We start from the raw sequence: 6,225 nt of genomic DNA, 5'->3' as shown, positions 1-6,225 counted from the left end.
ATTCGGATGAGTGAGACGTGGTCACGTGAGTGCTGTGTGCTGTCTGTGGCCTTCGCTGAGAATCTGGGCCGGTGGGTGTGGGCCGTGTGGGTGCGTGCGCGTGGGCACTGGGCAGTTGGCAGTGAATGGGCCGTGAGGAAGTGTGTTGGGGGCTGTTAGGCTTTATGGGTTAATCATTAATGGGCTTTTAAGCAGATTGACGGATATCTGCTGGATAAACCCGACCCAATCTATTGGACTGTGAACTGGAGTGCATGAAAAACAAAGCAATCGTACTATTAAGTGAGCTGGTGGGCCATGCGCTGGGGTCCAAATCAAGGACGTGAGCATAATGGGAAGCATTGTGGACTGGGCTTCGTGCATGGCCGTGTTAATGTGACAAGATCACGTGAGCATTAGTGGAGAGGGGAAGAGGCTTTTAAGAAAAGTAGGGACTAGGGTTCGAGAGGGGGAGCAGCCGTAGGAGAGCTAGGGGAGTGCGCCACAGCAGCTTGGGGAGACTCCTCCTACCTCTCAGCCATCCCCATTGCTCTCTCTCTCTCTCTCTCTTCAATTTAAATACTTGTTTGGATTATTTAAATTATTAAATTTAATTTATTTTTTAAAAGTAATTGTTGAATTTAAATTTTGTTTGAGTTTTTATATTATTAAGTTCAATTTGTCTATTTTATTTTAAAGTCGTTGTAGGAATTAATACTTGTTGCGTATTTTTATTATTGTGTTTACCTTTACTTTTATTTAAAGTTAATGTTGCAATTAAATTCTTGTTTAAGTTAATTAATTTGCTAAGTATTTTTCATTGTTGAAGAACTCTTTTTATTAGATAAATTTTTGATTGAGTTCTCACTCTTTCTCTTGTTTTAATTAGTTGTCTTATTTTATTTCAATAATATTTTGAATATTCTGTTAAAATTTTTCTTTATTGGTTTAAGTTTAGTTATGTTTATTTAAGACTTTGTTGAGCTTATTTATTGTTAAGTTTAGTTTATTTATTTAGTGGAGTCATTGTTAAATTCAGCTTATTTTTAGATATTGTTGGATCTATTTATTTCATTCAAGTTATTATTGTGTTGAGTTGGGTCATTATTCTTAAGTCATTATTGAAGTTTAATTTTAGTTTATCTTTATTTTATTATTTGAATGTTTAATTAGTGAGTTGTTTGGTTGGTTTTAAGCATGTTAAATCTTTAGTTAGGATTCACGTTGTCTTAATTTTATTACAAACTTTCAAAAAAACCTCCAGAAATATGAATCTGAACTATGTTCAGTAAACTGTTTTCTTATTTTCTTCTTTTTGTTTTACGCAAATTTGAAACTGATCTGCATTCCATGAGGAGACAATCTGCCATTTTGGGCTAATTATTACACAACATAACTTTTATGCTTGAGATAGCCTTTGCCCTGCTCATTTTTGGAGCGAATCAAGTTTTTGGCATCATTGCCGAGAAATGTTCGATTTAGTTTCAAACTAGTATTTTTCTTTTATTTTGATTGTTTCTCATAAATTAAAAAAAATTGAAGAAACTATAGTTGCACCTGCACTGCGTACTCTTATGAATTTTTTATAACCCACACAAACCACTACATCATCATGCGTTGTTTTACCTAATGATGCACCTAATTTTACGATTGAGCATGGGATGATGTCAGTGATACCTCAGTTCCACGGGATGGATTTTGAGAGTCCTTACCAGCACTTGACGAACTTTGAGTTGGCTTGCACTACTTTTATTGCTAGAGTTGGAACTGATGAATTCACTCAACTTCATTTATTTTCTTTCTCTTTAAAGGATAAAACGAAGATTTGGTTTAATTATTTGAGGCCTAATTCTATCTCTAGTTGGGCTAATATGCAAAAAGAATTTCTGCATAATTTTTTTTCTTTACAGAGAACTCAATTTTTGCAAGAACAGATTAGTCAATTCATGCAAAGAGCGAATAAAACATTTCATGCAAGCTGAGAAAAGTTTAGAGATCTGGTTGTCATATGTCCTCACCATGGATTTGAATCATGGTGTCTGGTCAATTATTTATGTACTGTGTTGACTCCTGAATCGAAAAGTTCGTCCATACTATGTGCTCAGGAGATTTCTTCAATAAGGAGTTTGATGACGCACTAAGTTTTCTGAATTATTTAGCTAAAAATGCTCAATAGTGGAACACTAGGATTGACGATTGCAGCTTAACCATTGAAAACAACAAATGGTGGAGAGTAGTATGAACTGAAGGATGATGTTGATGTTCAGGCTCATATGGCTGAGATCACCAAAAGATTGGATGCTATGGAGATGGAAAAGGAGAATAGTATAGAGCAACTTCAGAATCAACCTCTCCAGTCCTACGCACCACCTTCTCAACTGTCATATCATCATCTTGCCTTTCAGCATCAGTATCAGCCACATCAGAATTTTTCAAATCTATTCTTTAGCAGTGCTCGCTCTACTAAAAAGTTTCTTGAGGATAGCATGACACAGATGGCTAATACACGTCAGCAATTCATGGCAAGCCAAAATGTGATCAACTCTCAGACTTCTCAAGCCATCAACAAAATAAGCACCGATTTGACTAAGTTGAACACAACATTTACTGCATTAGACATAAATGAATCCCCATTTCAAGCCTAGCCAAATGCTCAAGTACAATCTACAATCGTGGAGCCATCATCCTCTACTAAAGTAAATGTTAGGGATTGCAATGCTGAAATAAATCTCTATAGTGGTAGGGTGATTGATACATCAGATAGGGAGGTTGAGCAAAATGGTAAGAGTTCAACTTTCAAGGAACTAGGTAAAAATTTTGATGTTGATGCTTCTAAAGCACCGAAGTTAACTATTTCAACATTTGCTCCTCAAAGACTGGTTCTTAAAGAAGTGAATTCCCTAAAAAACATACTGAATAAAGATCCTTTCTCGTTAAAATAAGGAACTCAATATGCACATGTTTTGTCTGCAACTTTGAAGAGTAATGATTTATTTGAGGCTAACTTCTGTGTAAATAACAAAACTAATTCATTATAGTGACTCAAATTTGGAGACTCGCCAGTTCAATTTATAAACCTGTAGCCACTAGATGAAATTACTCCCGAGCCTCCTCCAGACTTACTGTGATGTTTTTCTTTCCTTTATTTTCATTTTGTTTTATCTTGTTTTATTTTTAGTTTGTTTTTCAGGTAAATTTTCCCTTAGTATCAGTCTTTCTTTTCCCTTACTTCTCTACCCAAGTACTCCTCTACTTCCCTTATTATCATCTTTTCTGTCTCCCTTATACTTTCATATTGAGGACAATGTTTTTATTTAGTTGGGGAGGAGGGGGGAGAATTTGCATGTGCAATTGTGTATTGTCATCTGATGAGTTTTAATGTGATATCTGCATGAGATGTGAGCATGTTTTAGATAGTTGGTCCACCTTTGGAAAGTACGAGTGTTGAGTTCAAAGCATACTAAATTCCTTATTTGTGAATGTTACATGCTAAATTTTTTGTTTCTTTTTTAAGATATGGAACATGTAAGATGTAGTGCAAACCCAAGTTTAAATCAAAAGAGAACTTTATCCATTTCACTTAGTTTCAACCAAAGGAAAGGATGTTGAAAGTTTTGCTAAACACACACAACACAGGTTAGAAGACACGACTGGGGGGAGAAGTTCCTGAAGGACCAGGATGCTCAGGCATCCTGATCCTTTATAATATATATATATATAATTTAATTAATAATTATTAATTAATTAATTAATTTTTTTGGATTATTACACTAATCATGTATATATATAATTTAATTAATAATTATTAATTAATTAATTAATTTTTTTAGGATTATTACACTAATCATGTCTATATATATATATATATTTATATATATATATATATATATATATTTATATATATATATATATATATATATATATATATTTTTGGATCATTACATTCTCCCCTCCTTATAAAAATTTCATCCTCGAAATTTGTTAAATAACCAGGAGTGAAGAATTTCCCTAAAGAGACTCTGCTATTTAGTAAAGGAATAATAGTACTTGTGAATCAAGATGGTTTAAAGCAAAGTAGGAGATTAGAAAGTAATACACTATAACCCTAAATAAAATCTATTGTTAACACATAACACTAGAATGGGGTTAAAACTATCCTAACCTACCCATTCCTACCCTTATCCTAATTCATTCTTATACTCTGGTAAAAATCATTCATAAAATCTACAGAATCTATATCCTGGTGCTCTGATACCAATTGTAATAACTTGAAATTTTACAATGGAAGACCTCAAATATATTTATTATTAGAGTACTAAATAACCTTGTTGGAATTGGTGTATTCTCAAGAAGAGGGTGAATTGGAAATTTAAAGCTTTTCCTAGGTTATGTTTAAATTTCTCAAACATTATTGCACAAACCTAGGGTCTTTCTATATAACCATAAATCCAATCAAATGTTTAAACAATTAAACACAAACATTCAAGTGCTGAAATTTAAAATGCAGAAATTAAAAGAAGGCACAAGAAATGTTATCGGGTTTGGCCAATACTACCTACGTCCCCGCCTCAACTCGCAAGCCCGAGGATTACCACTATTGCTCACTTAACAAGTGGAGCAGCACCGGTTACAACTAGGTTAAATTCCCAAGGCTAACCTCAACCTTTACACACTCTCCTTACGGGGCGGAGAAGGCCCTATCAATCCTTACGGGTTAGATCAACACCCCCGCAAGCCATGCCTGGAATACAACAAACAATTTAATTTTGCGTACGATTTTAATGCTTCTAAACACAAGCAGATTTGTACCGATATAGTTCGAGACAATTACAAATTGCACTTACGTATAATATGAAAGTATAAGCTCAGTGAAGTCTAAATGTGACCACTCTCCAGATAATGTCAATATTATCAAGCAATATATGAGAGTGGTTTGAGTATGTCTTTGTATTAAAAATGTGTATATCAATCACAAGCAATAACCACAAAGATTTTAAGAGCACACTCAAATATCTCTAGCACAAATATTAAGTACAAGGTATAGAAGATATTTGAAATCAAGCTTGTTTGAAAAGTATTTCACAAAGCACAAGAACAAGCATTTGAATACTTGCAACAATAATGCAAGATTCACAAGCTCTAGAGAGTATTCCCACTGAAGACTTATGAATTAAATCACAAGGGGACTCTCAAGCTCACTCTCAAAAAATCAACATCAAACAAATACAATTAGAGTGTGAGCCAATATAAACAATCTCAATAATATTCTTACCAAAGTATTTTTACAAGTAGGATGAGTAAAATATGGATTTATGGCTTGTATATGATAAAATAAGGGTTTTGAAATTCAGAGAGTTTTGGCTAATGATATTTGCTAATCCATCATTAATCTCCAAATAAACTGGTATATATAGATATTCATGGAAATATAACCGTTGGGGGACATAAGAGTCTTTTTAGTAAAGATTAATGAAGGTTAGATAAAATTAACCTTGTTTTACTGGAGTTAAAAATATTCAACTCGAGATGTTTCGGTCGACTATATTTTAAGTTCAATCAACCTAATTGATAAGTTCAATTGATTGAGGCATTTTTGAACTGAAGGTTCAGTCGACTGAAATAATGCGATTTCCGAACCCTTCGAGGTTCGGTTGACTATATTTGAGTTCAGTCTGCTATACTTTATGGTTCGGTCGACTCAATAAAAAATGAATTGGAAGTTCGGTCAACTAAGTTGTTGGAGAGCAGACACATGTGAGTTCGGTCAACTAAAAAATATACATTAAAAAAGATTCAGCTGACCGAGTGAAGTCAAAATGTTGACTTCCACCCAGTTCGGTCAACTAAGGCATTTTATACTACCAGGATTCGATCGGTCGACCGAATTAGTCCATAAATTATTTCTAGCCCAAATAAAGACCTAAGTTAAATCCCTATTAAAGTGAGTTATGAGCCTATTTACTTAAGGGATTCCTATAGTCATTCTATTGTCTTTTTGAGCTTATGCAATCTGTCATGCAATTTATTACAGAGCAATATAATGAAAAACTTCTTCTTCTTTCTTTTGTTCTTCAGATTCCCATGGATTATACAAGGAATATGCGCTTATTGAGATCTTTCTAGCAACCACATTACTTTCATGTGTGTGTTCTGAATGATTAACCTGTTCAAGTACTTCGATACACAAATTAGTAACATACGATTTGTCATTATCAAAATTAGGGATCGGACTCAAAAAGTCAACAA

Source organism: Malania oleifera, chromosome 13 (assembly GCF_029873635.1).
Source record: "Malania oleifera isolate guangnan ecotype guangnan chromosome 13, ASM2987363v1, whole genome shotgun sequence".
Classification (NCBI taxonomy): domain Eukaryota; kingdom Viridiplantae; phylum Streptophyta; class Magnoliopsida; order Santalales; family Ximeniaceae; genus Malania; species Malania oleifera.
Note: the sequence above shows the minus strand (reverse complement) of the source record.